The 14081-nt window shown below is 31.9% G+C and overlaps 2 long non-coding RNA genes across 2 annotated transcripts; both read right to left on the reverse strand.

Annotated features, from left to right (window-relative positions):
* Positions 1–4040: 4040 nt before the first annotated feature.
* On the reverse strand, positions 4041–5747 carry LOC105966810 (uncharacterized). The gene is made up of 2 exons (XR_001173604.2): positions 5398–5747; positions 4041–4423 (listed from the first exon to the last, which is right to left on the reverse strand). It is a non-coding gene; the product is annotated as an uncharacterized LOC105966810 (long non-coding RNA).
* Positions 5748–8507: 2760 nt separating this feature from the next.
* On the reverse strand, positions 8508–13385 carry LOC148765911 (uncharacterized). The gene is made up of 3 exons (XR_016029347.1): positions 13097–13385; positions 12894–13001; positions 8508–9091 (listed from the first exon to the last, which is right to left on the reverse strand). It is a non-coding gene; the product is annotated as an uncharacterized LOC148765911 (long non-coding RNA).
* Between the last annotated feature and the right edge of the window lie 696 nt (positions 13386–14081).

Genomic DNA, 14081 nt, shown 5'->3' on the forward strand with positions numbered 1-14081 from the left:
AATTAAATAACTGCTGGAGACAGTAATTTAGCAACTAATACAGTACTATTAATTAAAATATTTTTGAAGAAAAAAAAAAGCCAATTAACAGTTAAATTACTGTCTCAGACGGTTAGATAACTGCCGGAGACAGTAATTTAGCAGCCACGACAGTAATATTAATTAAAATATTTTTTTTAAGAAAAAACATAATTATAAAAAAAAATAAAAAAAAAGTCAACGCCGGAGACACGGAGCCAAAAAGAATTTTCTGGAAAAAATAGGAATTAAAAAAAAAAAAAAAAAATCAACGCCGGTCAACGGCGGCGGCGGGCGGTCTACGGTGGTGGCGGGTCAAAATTGAAATTATGGTTAAAATTGGTTAATTGATGAAATTGAGCTAAATTGGGGTGTAAATCATGAAATTGGACTTGAATTGGGTTTCAATGAATTGGGGGTAATTTTGGTATATATAAAGGGATATTCCTTATTTGGAAATAAGTTTAAATGGGCTGGATTTATTTGGAAAACAAAAAAGTTGAATGTCCCTCTTTTAATTAAGTGCCCTTGTCATGGGCCTATTTGTCATTTGCCTTTTTTTCATATATATATATATATATATATATATATATATATATATATATATATATATATATATATATATATATATATATATATATATATATATATATATATATATATATATATATATATATAAATGATAAATCCTTTATTTATAAATGATATTTGAGATGAATCCAATAGGCCTGAAAAATAATATATGCCCCGACTAATTATTAATTACTATAATTATTTAATAAAAAAAATTAGGGGTTATATGAGATAACCCCTCATACAAATTTGTTAGAGGTATAAATCCATATTTTTCTTTACTATTAGGGATAACCCCTCATTAAGGTTAATACGTCATTTACCCTTATTATATTCATAAAAGTATAATTAAATTATTATTGCTAAAGTAACTCCCCTAAAATAACTTCCCTTAAATCTCTCACCAACTCCCCCAAATCTCTCACTAAATGCAAATCACGGCATATCAATTTCCTTTTGATTATTTTTACAATCTTTTTGTAATTTTAATTTAAACTTTTTTTTCTTTCAATTTCCATTTTTTTAAGGGGTCTTTAGCAATAAACCCCTTGGATGAGTAATAAATGGTGATATGTCCAACCCTTAAATCTTTCTTTGTGATAAACCCCTATAAATATTAATTCCAATACTACCCTTCTGAAATTAGAAAATCTCCTAACCAAAAATAATCCATCCCAGTAATACACGTCCCTTTCCTTAAATAATGCCAAAATAATAGTAATTTTTTTCCAACTCAATATTCAAATCCCTTGAAATTAGCCAACTAATTAAAAAAAATAAAAAATCACCTTAATATACTCCATAAAATCAGCCAACAAATTAAAAAAAAAAAGAAAAATTGCTTCTTCACATACAAAATCAAAACTCACGTGCAAGATGAAGTTTTTTTTTTAATTATTTTTTTTTCATGTTTTTTTAATATTTTCTTAAATTCTTTTAAACGAAAAACTGATTTTTTTTTCCCGACAAGTTTACAACGCCGAATATGACTATAGTTGAATAAGATTATAGGCATATTTTCTTAATTTTTTTTAACGAAAAATTGATTTTTTTTCCCCGACAAGTGTACTACGCCGAATATGACTATAGTTGAATAAGACTATAGTCTAATATGACTATATGTGACTATATCAACTGTAGTCATATTCTTTCTTTATATTGCATTTTTTAAAATTTGTAACTTCAAAATTCCAATTATATAGTGAGGTAAAGTGATGTTTATCAAATTATATAAAACAACTAAAATTCCCTATTGTTTAGGGAAACAATGCAATCAACATCCACACAAAAAGATCACAAAAAATCACAATTTGAATCTTGTTATTACAAGTCAACTTGAAACGAGAATATAGAACATATTCGAATATGACTACAATGATATTCAACAGTAGTCATATTCGAAAAATACATAAATATGACTATAGTCATGTTGCTGCTACTGTACATATTTGAACTGTATTTTCAGATTTGGAAAAAAAGAAAAAAGGAGAAATTGAAAAATACATAAATAAAAAAATTGATAAAAAATCATTATATACATATATATCGACTCCACTAACTCAAGTATGATGATAGGCTCCCTCTCTCTCTCTAATATTTAAACACACACAATCACAATGAAAAAACCTTAAATGCCAAAAGTAATCATGAGTTGCTGAGAAACTTCCAAGAACACGAAAACAGAAAGTAGCAAAAAAAATCGAATAGTCACATTCGAACCAGACTGTAGTCACGTTGATGTTGCTGCTTCAGATCTGGAGAGAAAAAAAAAAAGAAAAAAATTAAAAATAACGAAAGGAAGGTGGTGTGATATGTATGAGGCGACAACATGAGTTTTTTGGGAGGTTTGACACCGTAGCAAGTCTTGACGACATTCGAACCAGACTGTAGCCAAAAAAAATTTGAATAGTCACATTCGAACCAGACTGTAGTCACGTTGATGTTGCTGCTTCAGATCTGGAGAGAAAAAAAAAAGAAAAAAATTGAAAATAACGAAAGGAAGGTGGTGTGATGTGTATGAGGCGACAACATGAGTTTTTTGGGAGGTTTGACACCGTAGCAAGTCTTGACGGCACAACCCTAGACGGCGGGGTGAGTGGATAATGGCGGTGATGTGAAAAGGAGGGAGGAGGGCGGCGACGCTGGTGTAAATCTCAAATGCAAGCGGCAGCGGCAGATCTGCAAAGAAGAATACAGAAAAAAAAAAAAAAAAAAAAAAAAAAAAAGAGAGGAAATAGAGATTACGAGAGAACAGAGAGAGTTTCACGTGAGAGAGAACGGCAAAGAAGAAGGGGAAAAAAACTGTTGTTAAGGGTAATTATGTCTTATCCTATCTTAATAAGGGGGTCTCACTAATTAAGATTGGGATATGGGTGTGGGAAAAAGTCTAAAAAGTCAAGTGGGTTTTTTACATAATATTTTCCATTTTAGGGGGGGATTGCATATTTCCCCTTTTTTTAATTAGTTTTTTTACCGCAAGTTTAACAAAAAATTAAAATCCACTACATACTCATTGAACACCACTATAAATTCATCTTTTACAATCTTTTTATAATTTCGATTTAAAAAAATATGTTTATTTTTTTCAATTTCATTTTTTTTATTGTTTTTTTTACCACAAGTTTAACAAAAAATTGAAATCCACTACATACTTATTGAAAACCACTATTCGATTAACATAGAAATCAGTATGAAATTATCGCCATCAACTTTAATATTAATATAATGCACCACAAACGTATCGAAATCGAATAAAAATTTACATAATCCACTACGAATTAACGTAATGTATTACAAAATTATCAAAATCCACTACATTAGTGTAATATATGGATTGAAATCCACTACATACTAATTGAAAACCACTATAAATTCATTGAAAAGCACTATTCGATTAACGTAGAAATCAGTATGAAATTATCGTAATCAACTTTAATATTAATATAATGCACTACAAACGTATCGAAATCAAATAAATATTTACATAATCCACTACGAATTAACGTAATCCATTACAAAATTGTCAAAATCCACTACAAAGTTATCAAAATCCACTTTATAGGTTAAAGTAATCCACTACAAAATTAACGTAATATATGGATTGAAATCCACTACATACTCATTGAAAACCACTATAAATTCATCGAAAACCACTATTCGATTAAAGTAAAAATCAGTATAAAATTTTCGTAATCAACTTTCATATTAATATAGTGCACTACAAACGTATCGAAATCGAATAAATATTTACATAATCCACTACGAATTAACGTAATCCATTACAAAATTATCAAAATCACTACAAAGTTACAAAAATCCACTTTATAGGTTAAAGTAACCCATTACAAAATTAACGTAATATATGGATTGAAATCCACTACATACTCATTGAAAACCACAATAAATTCATCGAAAACCACTATTCGATTAACGTAGAAATCAGTATAAAATTATCATAAAACCAACTTTCATATTAATATAGTGTACTACAAACGTATCGAAATCGAATAAAAATTTACATAATCCACTACGAATTAACGTATTCCATTACAAAATTATCAAAATCCACTACAAAGTTATCAAAATCCACTTTATAGGTTAAAGTAATCCACTACAAAATTAACGTAATATATGGTTAATCCACTAAAAACTTATCGTATAAAAACACTTATGCATCAACAACAAACTTATCAAAATCCACTACAAGCTTCCGAATTTATGATAGTGTTGCTCGTAGTTTTCGTTAGGTTAGAGTGACCCGGTGATAAACACTACAAACTTATCATCATCCAACATCGTCCCACTTGCTGCCATCACCCGCTTGTGCAAGAACCTAAACCAAAGAAAAATAAGACAACTACGTGTCAATTTAATTCATTCACTAAAAATCGGTCTCCAAAGCAAGAATTTAAAATCCACTATAATCTCGTCAAAACCCACTACAAAAATTATCGAAATCCACTAAAATATTAACATAATCCACTACGAAATAAGTTAATCCACTAAAAAATTACAACAAAAGTATAATAACAAATACTCAAATAGTGACCGAAAAGAGCCTCAAAAGTATATTGAAAATCTCATATATATAATAGCTCATTCAACAATTCGACTAGTTGTCACTTCTATTTTGTTAACCATCATATAGAATTTATTTATGGATATAGAGAAAAAATGACAGCAATAAAAACAGCAGCAAACCAACATCTTAAACAGCAGCAAAGCAACACGAAAACAACAGCAAAACGGCAACAAAATCAGCTGCAAATTAGGAGCCAAACAGCAGCAAAGCCAAAAGAAAACAGCAGCAAAAACAGCAGCAAAAAACAGCAGCAAAGAACAGCTGCAAAATAGCAGCCAAACAATAGCCAATTGCAACTAAAAAAATACAATAAATCAAAAAATAATTCTAAATTTTCAGGAAAAAAATATCCAAAATTTTAAAATATTTTTGGAAATTATGGAATTTTCGATAATATTTAGTGCTTCACCTTATTATTTCGTATTGTATTCCTTACTAAAAATTATCAAATTTCAAAACCAAAACATGTTTGAAATCAAACATTATCAAATTTCAGAACTAAAACATGTTTGAAATCAGAAGATTTTTTGCACTCATTCACCGTTATCACAAAGTTATTCATGTGAATCAAGTTTTATATTTTCATGGAGTTCTCTTTTTTTCATGAATCAACATTAGTATGTCTATATATATATATATATATATATATATATATATATATATATATATATATATACACACACACATACACACACAGGGGAATGAAATTCCCCACAAATACATACCTGATCGGAACACCAATATCACGAAGTAATGTTCTGCACAAAAATCCCTCACAAAGATCTGCTTGTCGATTTCAGATCTGATTTTCGGGATTAAGCCTTGTCATCATCGATTTTTTCTGGTTCTGTCTTCTCTTGTGTTTTATGTCATGGTGGTCCTTCATTCCGGCCGCCAAGAGAAGAAAAGCGGAAGAAAGAGTGGGTGGATGGGGAAGATATTGAATTCCGCCGCCGAGAGAAGAAAAACGGAAGAAAGAGAGGGCGGATGGGGAAGATGGAGATATGGATCGAGAGAAAGAGTGAGGGAGAGAAAACGTGGCTAGGGTTAAACTACGTGAGATTTGGGTGGGTTTGGTGGAGGGTATAATTGTACTATATATTTTAAAATAAAATTATGGATTTATCTCAAAGAGGTGAAAAAAGAATGGACCCCTCTAATAGGAAATGTCATATGAGGGGGTTTTGTCAAATAATCCCAAAAAATTAAACCCATAAACTACACCCAAATATTCTCCAAAAATTATTCCCCACATCATGCCAATTCACTTTTTTTTTTTTTTCCTTTTCTTGTTTATTTTGTTTAATGGTTTATTTTTTTTTTCGAGTTAAAAGAAAATTTTGTAATTATTTTAATATTTTTTTTCAGTTTCTTATTTTAAATTTTTTTTCTAATTTATATTTTTCATGTTTTTTATTTTAATTTAAAAAAATGGTTTTATTTTTATTTTTGTTTTTTCATGGTTTTTCTTTTTTCTTAATTTCAATTTTTTTTAAATGGTTTTTTTTTTTAATTTTCTTTCCGGTTATTTTAAATAAAAACCACTCTATATAAACATGAAAACCACTATGTATAACAACTATATAACATGAAAACCACTATGTATAACACCGATATAAACTTGAAAACCACTATGTATAACAATTTTGTCAGCATAAAAACCACTCTATATATAGAGTTATATAAAAATCCGTACAAAAATTATTGAAAACCACTATAATTTTTTTACAGATTTTTATAGTGGTTTATGTAAAATATTGAAAACCACTATAAAAATATGTACATAATTATTGAAAACCATTATAAAATTCTGTAAATAATTATTAAAAACCACTCCACATTTCCAGTCATTAGTTTCTGCTCTGAGGCTAACGCAAACTTGAAACCTCGTATTGCTCAATCGATCCGACGCAACCCTTTGCGAAAACTTTCATAATCCCACGGACACGATTGTGATTGGCCAAAAGATTCGTGCAGAAACGGTACTAATGATTTCACTCTTCCGACAAAGGGGCAAACCAAAGAACCGGAGAATCTGAGACCGCGTGGTGGCGTCCTTGACCTGCACATAAGCCGTCTCCGCCGCATCGATGGGGGAAGATCCTTTGCCACGGCGAGGAGTGACCGTCGGTTTCCTACATCATAAACACCATACACCACCAATGTCGAAAACATACCCTACCATTACTTGAACAGGATGAAACATTTTTTTTGTTAGAAAAGAAAATCATAACATATACGAGAAGCAAAGAAAAAAAACAAAGAAATTAGAAAATCAAACATCTGTAAATGAAAATCATAACATATATGAAAATAAATAATTTAAGCACTCCAATGGACTTGTTGGACCTGACATCAAACCAATATTATAATTTATTTTGCATTAGATTGAGGAAAAAAATGTATGATTATATGCTAATATTATGGTTTTAAATAATTTAACATACAATAGTTTTTTTTTTTTTTTTAATTCCGTATGATGAGAGAAAGTTGGCGACTCGAAGAGGAGACATGAGGCGAGGGTTGCGTTCGGAGATTAAGGACCGAGATTTGTGGGGTTTTAATTATAAAAAAAATATTACGTTACATATTCCTAAGCCTAAGATAGGTTTTAGATTAGTATAAGGGTATAATAGTGAAACTTAGTTAATCTTAATACATTAAAAAGGATTTGGATTTGGATTTGTTTTAAAATCTAGAAAAAAAATGGACTCTTTATAAATGTACATGTATAACCATGGGGATTTGTCAAATAACCCAATATATATATATATATATATATATATATATATATATATATATATATATATATATATATATATATATATATATATATATATATATATATATCATTTTCTTCTCTATTACAAGAAGCATTGTAGTCCCTATTCCTTCCATATTTATTGGTGGATTAAAAATGTTATCAGTACTTGCAGGATTCAAGATTATCAATACTAATTTGTCCAAAATCAGATGATGATAAACTATCAGAATTTTCAAAGAAATTATCAATTTGTATAAGATCGGAATAGTGAGACTATGAATAGTAAAACACAAATAACCTGGCGAGACACGTAAAGTTTTTCTGTGACAAGATTAAAACAACAACGATATCCTTTTTGACCTACACCATAATCTAGGAAAACATAAATAGTTGATCGAGATGACAACTTATTACATTTGACATGAGGACGAGCAACTAAATACGTACAACCAAAAACCTTAAAAGACGAGAATAAGCAGGAGCACAAGATAAACCTGAAATCTGAGAGGGTGGAATAGTATTTACTGAATCATTGAATGAACGGCAGTAAGAACAACTTTACCCCCAAAAGTTGTTAGGTACATAAGCAGATAACAACAATGATCGAGCAGTTTCAATAATATGCATATGTTTTCTTTTAGCGACACCATTTTGCTCGGGCGTGTCAGTACACGAAGTTTGATGAACAGTTTCATTTGAAGCAAACAACTCAGAGAATTTATTGGACGTATATTCTCCACCTAAATCACACCTAAAACATTTTATAACAATCGAATGTTTTGTTTGGACAATAGCTCTAAAGGCTTTATAAATATCGAAGAACTCAGAAGTGTGTTTCATGAGATAAACCTAATATAATAACGAGTATAATCATCAATTAATGAGACATAATAACGAGAGCCTCCTCTAGTAGGAATATGAGAATGTCCCACAAGACCTCATAGTGAATTCACTTAAAATGAGAATGAAAAACAAGTAGACTTTTATAAAGGGTGAATGAGAAACAAATAGATTTTTGTTAACGGTGAATTGCATTTAAACCAACTAAACTTTGCCCGTCGCGGATTATCACCTCAAAAAAAAAAAAAAAAAAAAAAAAAAAAAAAAAAAAAAAAAAAACTTTGATCCCACCTGAATTCAATAAATTGTGCCACATTGATAGTTTTTTTTAGTATCAAGCGAAATGGCTGGAATTAGACCCATGTGCGTTGCCCATGCAATTTAGAAGAGCTTTTTTGTCTTTTCAAAATAAAATGGCTAATTCCTCTAATTCTTCCATTTTTTTTCTTCAATTTTCTTCCGCTCCTTCTTCGCTCTTCTTCATCTTTTTCGTAAAGGAGAAGCCAATTAACTCTTTCCACATCTACATTCTCCATCGCTTGCAGCTACACCCATGGAGACAACTCCCCTGGTTTCACCAAATGCTTGGGCGGCATTTGGACCAGCCAAGATCGCTACTTGTGGATCGATTTGGGAGCTGCACCTGTTGATTACAGGCCGGCCTTATCAGGCAACAGTGTATACCAAAAGGCGAGTTCCATCCCAGCACTCTATGGCCGACCCAAGTCACAAGAGGCATTGCTTTCGGACTTTGCCTCGTGAGAGTGGTGTGCTTATCAGGTATTCCTTGTCCCGTCTTTGAGAATTCATGTGCCCTTTGAGAATAAATTGATTGAATTCATTCATATACATGGTGATTGTAGGCACGTAGTTTGGGTTTGGATTGGAAGCCGAAAGAGAGAAAGAAGAAAAAAATTATAGAAGTGGAGGAGGAAGAAGAGCGATGAAAAAGTAAAAGAATATGGAAAAAGAAATAAAAGAATTAGAAAAATTAGATATTGTGATTCTGAAAAGACAAAAAAGCCTTCCATATCGCATGTGTAACGCACATAGGTCTAATTCCGGCCATTTTCGCCTGAAAATTCAACAAAAAAGGGGGGGGGGGGGGGGGGGGGGGGGGGGTAACGTGGCACAATTTTATTGAGTACAGGCGGGATTGAAGCTTTTTTTTTTTTTTTTTTTTTTTTTTTGTTGTTGATGTGGTAATCCACAAAAACGGGCAAAATTTAGGGGGTTAATGCTATTTATCCTTTACTAAATGGTAATGCATAATTTTTTGCCAATTTGCATCCCAATACAACTAAAAATATCATGTGTTTTCAATTTTCCTAAAGCTCCAATGAAGGCTAAAAACCTTAAACGAGAAGTAGAAACATAACCTAAATGAGAATGTCGTAAGCAAAAATAGAAGAAGGACTCAAACAAAAAGAAGACAAATTAGCATTGCTAGTTGAAGCTATTGACACTTATAGCTCATCCAAGCTATATGTATACTGATGGCGAGCTTGTGTTTTTATTTAAATATATATAAGTACTTTTTTCTTTATTTGCTTATGTTTTAGTATAAATATGATCATTTATTAAAAAAAAAAATAGTATAAATGTCTCAAATGGTTTTTGTCAAGGGTCCACTGGCCTACTCTCGATCCATATTTATTACGATATATGATATACTTGTTTTTTGTTACTCCAACCAATTTATATTATTTAACCCACACAATCATGGAAAGTTTCACAAAATGAATATGCGAAAGGCACAATTATATCATATAAATAATTTACAAGGTTAATTGTAACTAAGTGCAAGTAGTTTGCGTAATCATATCAGCAAGGTGAAATTTTTGTTTTAACTATATGCAATTGGTGCTGTGAAAAGTTAATTTATTGTACTGCTGGAAATAGAAGGTATGTGAGGGGTAGGTGTCATTTTCCATCCAACTTAATAGAGCATATAAACGACGGACCAATTCTGCTAAAAACGGCATGATTGGGGGCTACTAATGTAACTCCAAAATGTTTAGGCCATTTTGAAAAAAAAAATGATAAAGTTTGAGGACGAAAAAATGTATTTTTTTGATAAATACACTTTTCGTCCCTATACTTTGTCACTTACTCGATTTTCGTCCTTCAACAAGATGAAGTTACAATTTTCGTTCCTAAACATGTCACTCTAATGATGTTTATGTCCTTCCGTCCATTTACCCAGTTATAATAGACGGAAAATAGTATATGCGACGCACGTGACATCAAAGGCACCCCCCCCCCCACCCCCCCCCCCCCCCCCCCCTCCCCCCCAATAACGTTCAGATCGCACATTGCAGGTAACACAATCTGCCATAATTCTCTCTTGAAATTCAAATGCCCTCTTTTCCAAATCCCTAATTTACATCTCACCTGTAAATTTCTACCTTCTAGAAGAAAAAAGCGTTCAATCACCAATAGTTTTATAGCTTACAATTTCTAGAGTGGAGCTACAGAGTTGCGACAAATACTAGGGTTCTTCATCTAAGGACAACAAAAATGTCGAGAAGAACTTCACTGATGCCTGAATGTACTCCGAATTACGGTAAGTTTCTTTTGTTTAATTTTTTTTTTAAATCCTACTCAATAATTAAATATAGTTTGTGTTTGGGAATTAACATGTTTCACGATTAAAATGAGACATAGTGGAATTATGAGGCACTCTCCAACGAGAAAATACTTAGGAGGAAGTCTTGAATTTTTTGATTTTGTCGATATAGATCAAATTGGGATGTTTGACCTTTGGGGTTTTGCTGAGGAGTTGGGGTACACTGAAAAATGGAGTCTTGTTTTATGCTTAAGAATTAAAAAGGTTTTGATAAACACTACAAGTATATTGAGACTGATGGTGTTGTGTTTAATATAAAAGGGCATATTCCAAAAAACTAGGAAGTTGAGATATTTATTGAATATCTAAACCTGGGAGGGGATGTGGAAGGTGAAATTGGGGGTAGGTTAGTCAATGAATATAATTGATGATTTAGGGTTGAAAGGTGAGCATGACAGTGAATCTCATGAATTTAGTGAGGATGATGATGTGTTTTATCAAAGTGATTATGACATGGAAGATGATGATAAATTGTTTGAGCAATTTGTAAATTCTAAGGCTGAGTTTGGGGGGTTGGGTAAGGGTAAGTCTGTTGTAGATGATGATTTTATTAGTGAGGAGATGCATAAGGCTGCAAAATGAAAAAGGTGATGAAGTTTGTGTAATTATTGATGATGAATTTGACAACTCAAATGGAAGTGATGAGGATGTAGGTAAGGGTAGAATTAATACAGTTCCCAAATTTTAATTCTAAAACTGTGAAAAGAATCCAGACATCATGCTAGACTTGATTTAAAAAGGATGCAAAATTTTCTAATTTAATCCTATTGTTTTATGAGGGGTATGATGGTGAAATTTCAAAATAATGATGTCATTAGACTCGGGATTGTGTGTAAAAAATAGGGTTGTGGATGGTACATTCATGTCTCCGAAATGCAAAATGACCACTCTTGACAAGTGAAAACTTATAACCCAATTCACACTAAATGTTCTTGCAACTATAACAATACAATTGCCTTAAGTCTGGTTGGATTGGCAAACCATTTATGAAAAAACTGAAAGGCAATCCAAAGTTGGGTACAAATAAATTAAGACGTGAAATTTGTATAACTTTGAAGACCAATATAACCAGATCACATGCTTACAGGGCAAGAAGAAAGGCAATAAAAACAATCTATGGTACTTTGGAGGAACAATTTTCAAAAAATTATAATTATTGTCTAGAAATTGAAAGAACTAATCAGGTTCTACAGTTATCATGAAACCCACTAAGGAGAGAAGATTTCATAGGTTACACACGTGTTTCAATGCATGTAAGGTTGAGTTTAAAAATGGTTGTAGGCCTATAATTGGGGTGGATGGTTGTTTCTTAAAGGGTGGGCATGTATGTCTACTGTTAACTGCAGTTGAGTTAGATCCAAACAACAATATCTTCAGAATTGTGCATGCAATAGTTGAATCTGAAACAAAAGATATTTGTATGTGTTTTTTGAACTTGTTGAATGCAGATATTGGATTTCAAAATGAACATTATTGTACTTTCATGTCTGACAAGTAAAAATGGTTAATTCCTGCCTTTGAAACCTTGTTTCCCAATGTTGAAAATAAATTTTGTGTGAGACATTTACATAGAAATATAAAGAGGGATGGGTTCAGTGGGTTGACTGTCAAGACAACATTATGGGGAGCACATGGTTGAGGAATTTAATAGAAAAATGCAAGAGTTGAGAGACTTAGATGCAGATACATATCAATGGTTAGTGAAAAAGCCTCCTTAAAACAATATGTGTGAATGTTTCAATATGTTGACTAGATCCCATTTCAGTCCACATCCTAAGTGTGACATCCTACTGAACAATATGTGTGAATGTTTCAATAGTTTCATTCTTGACGCAAGAGAAAACCCAATTATTTCTTAACTTGAAACTATTAGAAATCTGTTAATGACTAGGATGCATGCAATTTAACAAAGAAAAACTGCAAAATAGGAAGGTCCCTTGTGTCTCAAATCTTAATGAAGATTATGAAGGAGGCTGGTGAGTGTATACCTGAAATGTGATGATTACCATTTTTAGATTATTGGTCCATTTGACCAACACATTGTTGACTTGTTGGAGAGAAAGTGTAGCTGTAGAAACTGGATTTGAGTGGCATACCTTGTAAATTAAACATGCATGTTCAACAATATGGTTTAGAAATGAGGAGCCTGAATGATATGTACATAGTTGTTACAAGGCTGAGACATATTTACCGATTTACGAGCCTTCAATCTTAGGCTTTAATGGACCTGAGTTGTAGCCCAAAAGTGCATTAGAACCTCCCTGCCTCCAAACTATATTGAAAAAACTGGCAGGCCTCAAAGGCTAAGGAGGCGGGATCCTGATGAACCCGCTGCCTCAGGTGCAAATTCACTTAGATTGAGAGAAATTAAAAGAAACAATAAATGTAAAACATGTGGGGGCACAAACCATAACTCAAATTCCTGCAGTTGAACAAGTTCAAGCAAATCAAAGCGTTACTAGAGGTGCAGCTGGCCAACAATATGAGTCTATATTTGAAGCTTCACATAATTTCTTGGCCCCTCAAGCTTCACAAGAATTCTTGGCCACTCAAACTTCCGTGTCAAGTGTGCCACCACAGAAAGAAAAAAATACAAGTTTCAATTATTATTATTTTTTTATTATGATTAATTTATAATTATAGTCATTTGTGAATTAGTATTTAATAAATTTATTTAGGATAATTGCAGGTTAAAAGGCCTTCCCAAAATAATGTGCATATTAAATAATGACAAATACAATTGCTTTTTAAGCTAGCAAATCATCTCCAAGAGTTAACACTCATGTTATTGTTAAAGGGGGCTCAATTTTATCACGCTAAACAATCTGAAATTAAGTGTCTCACATTCCAAGTCTGTAGGCGCTTTCTCTTACGCGTCACAATAAGATTGTTATTGAGACGTTTTTTTACGGGCGTCATATTAAAGCGTCATTTAGCCGTCACTAAAACCTATTTTTCTAGTAGTGAGTCCAAGTCTGTTGGTGATTCTCCATCCAAGTCCAAATTTGTTGGTGGTTCTGCATCTACGTATGTTGGTGGTTCCAATCTTGCATCCAAATTTGTTGGTGGTTCCAATCTTGCATCCAAGTCTTAGGTGGAATTTGTATTTTGAAGACAATCTTGTATTTTTATGAATTTTTTATTTATTCTATGAAGTAATTTGGATTATATGATGT

This window comes from Erythranthe guttata, chromosome 13 (genome assembly GCF_056151865.1).
Source record: "Erythranthe guttata isolate IM_541 chromosome 13, IM_541, whole genome shotgun sequence".
NCBI lineage: Eukaryota > Viridiplantae > Streptophyta > Magnoliopsida > Lamiales > Phrymaceae > Erythranthe > Erythranthe guttata.